This window comes from Parasteatoda tepidariorum, chromosome 3 (assembly GCF_043381705.1).
Source record: "Parasteatoda tepidariorum isolate YZ-2023 chromosome 3, CAS_Ptep_4.0, whole genome shotgun sequence".
NCBI classification, from domain to species: domain Eukaryota; kingdom Metazoa; phylum Arthropoda; class Arachnida; order Araneae; family Theridiidae; genus Parasteatoda; species Parasteatoda tepidariorum.
The window spans coordinates 6,892,632-6,896,449 of NC_092206.1; positions in this window are offsets into that span (position 1 = coordinate 6,892,632).

The following is a 3,818-nucleotide window of genomic DNA, read 5'->3' on the forward strand; positions in this document are numbered from 1 at the left end:
TGCTAATTCTTAGAAATACAAATAAGCTGTTGATTGGTTGTCTGATTTTTTAAGTAAATACACCTATTTGATTGGCTGTTACCAATATCTGTATATTTCAGCTCATGAAACCTGATATAGATTATGGACCATAAAGTGGATAGAAATAGGTAAACAGAAGCGTTTGTTATTAAGAAAGAAGCCTAAACAAATTCAAGTGAGCTGTGGAAATTTGTAGACATTTGTAATATTTTTATGATAATCTTACTTTTAATCGAAGATTGAAAACTTTTATCATATGTAAGTAATAAGTTTAGTACAGTATAAGTTTGATATTTGTGTTAGGTTTTTAATTATGGCGTTCTCGTTACTTCTAAAATCATTTGTTTTGTTTTCAATATGTATGCATTACTAACTAATTAATTAGTACTTTTTTTGAAGTTTTGCTTGTTCTTCCTTTCTGAGTTTTTTGTACTTGATGTCTAGAAAATGTTTTAATTGTATCACAAAGGGTTCGTATCTGTAACTGCGCCAAAATATTCGTTGAATTTTCGCGACAATATGGCAGTGACTTCGAAGAAACTATTTAAGAGAAAAAAGAAACACTCGCCAACTACTGGGGAGATTTCCGTATCCTGATCTATGGTGGAGTAATATCCAAGACTTGGCAACTTCTGGGCATCGGCCCGCGAGAAACTGAAAAAAAAAAAAACTTCAGAGAAATGAACCAATTTGAAGTGTATAACTCGTAGCTACCCCCGGACAAACATCGGCATGTTTTTTTTAAAAAAAAATTTTTGCAAGTTTGAAATCTATTTGGCCCCTTGGCGATTGTAGTTCGCACAAGAGATCAGGATACGGAAATATCCCAAAACTACTATCGCCAAGGTGCTAGATAGATGGATTTTAAACTTGCAAATTTTGAAAAAAATTGGGTATATTTAGATGTGAACAGTTACAATGATAAGAAGTTATAGCTTTTTTATTTCGGGATTTTTATTTGAAAGCGTATCCTTTAAATATATTTTTTTGAATTGTTAGTAAATCAGAATTTAAAGGTTAAGAGAAAAAATTTTTTCCTCAAAGATCTATAAATTTTAAAGAAGTTATTCTTCCATCAGCATAACAACCTAGTAAAGGCTAGAGCCGTCCCAACTAGTCGTTTCCATCTGGCTTGATCAGACACTAGGGCTAAATCGTCAGTACACTGTCTAAGCTCAGTAGTTTAACCTCAGTTCTGTGGTTTACGTAAAACCCGATCTTAACGAAAAACTATGCTTCATTACTCAAACGTAGTTTTCTGAGATCTAATGAGACTAGAGCAAGATAAAGTTGATCGGATGTATCTGTACTGAAATTTTGCCTGGTTGATAAATTTATCCTATCAGGTGGAAGGAGTCTTATCTGTCACTGTTTGGAAAAAGCTTGGGATGTTTTGTTTACATTTTGTAGATTAGTAACTAGGTGTGAAATGGTTGTAAAAATAAACAAAGTTTATGCTGTGAAATCATTGCATAGTTAATTAAGAAAGAAGTAGTTTTCATAAAATAAAATTTAGTTGTGTTAAATAATAGTTAGTAAGAAAAATTCTTATGCAGCTCATTATATTTTAATCATTAAGCAATGAACATTGACCTATATTTTTTATCAAATAAAACAATACTCTTCTGACTTAATTCAGAAAGAAATTTTTAAGAAATAATGGGAATTTAAATAAAGATATTACATGACAAATAAGAAATCTAAGTAAAAAATGTTTGATAAATAAAACAGATATATAATAAAATGTATGCTTGTTTTTATTACTTAATTTCTCTACCCATTATTTTAAGCTGAGTTGAGTGTGTTACAAAAATGCATGTAATAAAATTATCCGATTTTTTTTCTTTATTCTATATAAATAAAACTGATTGAAAAACAATTTTTCTATCATTAATGAAATTTTTTATTGATTTTGCTTTTATGTTTTTTTGAACTTCTTATTAATTCATTGAAAAAAATAATAAACGATGGACGTAATAAGTGAAAAATATATATTAAGTAGGAAAATCGCAACACAGTTTCCAAGCCAGCAATTAATAAATTATGTGAAGGTGAGTTATGTAGCTGTGATGAACATTGGTATTCCAGATATAAATACTTGTTTATGAAGTTCATGTTAAATAAAATTGCTCACCTCGAATTTAATAACAAATAGGTTTTTTTCCCAATAAATATGCCAAGTTAAATTTTTATTAGCCTTCTTGCACACATTCTTTAAACCTAATTTTAGTGCTCAGAAAGGATATTACTAAAGGAAAGGATATTTACTAAGGACAGAATGGATTAAGCCTTGCTTTAAACCAGGGTTTGAACTGTCCTGTCCAAAACCCTTTTATTCAAATTAATTATGTCACAATTTAAAAAAAATATTGTGAAAAATAAAGGTTATTTTTTGAACAAGAAACAAAATGAAGATTTTTTTTTTATTAAAAAAATGTATCATTATTTTTAATATTGCATTATTTATTCTTATACAAAAACATAATTTATCAGTATTAAAGGCATATTTATACATATTTGAAATTATTCAGTTTTGCTGTTCAATGAATTGTGGAATTTCAATAGCTATAAATTTTTTCCTATTACTGTATTATATTATTTTTATTTATTAAGTTAAAGCAAATTGTAGTTAAAAGTATCAAATATTTATTAATATCTGTTATTGTTATGTGTATAGGGGTTATACTTATAGAATTTTGCCTTTTACCAATGTTCTAGGTTTTGAACATTTTAAGACAATTTAGGACAGTTTTAGTCAGTTTAGGACAGTGAAACCCACGTACCCTGTCTAGAACCAGTTTAGGACGTCCAGAACCCCAACCCTGATTTATAAGAGAAAATTCATTTGCAAATTAATGAAATAAGCTTTCATGAACTTAAAAAGGCATTTTTGTTTTAGAACAGCACTTTTATTACTCACATGCTTAATAAATTGAACTTTTTTTGCAGGCTTAATAACTTGATTTCCCTCAAAATTTAACACCATGCTGATAACTGTAATTTTTTATAACACATAAGATGTTATAACATATTATATATATATAACAGAGTTTTGCATCATACACTATCCTACAATAATGGAAAAGGCACTTTCAGTTTTTGACATTTTTTTAAAAAATTTCTCAAGAATTACCTAAAGGATTATTTTGTAACTTTAGAAGTGTTTAGTTCATGCGATTTTTTATACTTAGCAATAAAAAAGCTTTTATAGGTTTGCAGGACCTACAATAAATTACGAAAGAAAACAATTATTTTTGAACACCCTATGCCAGAAAATTAAGCTAAAAACTTGTAACTTGTATCGATTACTTTAATTATTATTTTTAATAATCCCATAAAGTTACGTAAACCTAGAATAAATATTTATGGAGATATGGACATTTTTACACGAAAATTTATTTTTTGGCCTTGTGTTTTTTTGTTGCTATAACTTTATAAATATTCCATGGCATTAATCAAAATTTTTTGGGAAATTTTAAGATTAATTACAAAATTGTTGATTTAAAATTTTAAAAAAATTCATTAAAAACTACACAAGATCTGAGTATTTAAGTTAGTTCTTTTATACTGCGCATGCACAGCAAAAATTTAAAAAGGTTTGTTTCATAATTTTGTTGGGAATCGTGTTTGGCATTTAATGATAGTAAAAGCTTCATTTGAATATAATAATTTTCTAAGTAATTTTTGCACTTTTTAAACGAAAACTTAAAACAATAAGAGTTTATCTACAAATTTCATCTTGTACTTATTAAACAAGATTTATTAAAAATGAGACCAGCATTGTAGAGGGTGACCCC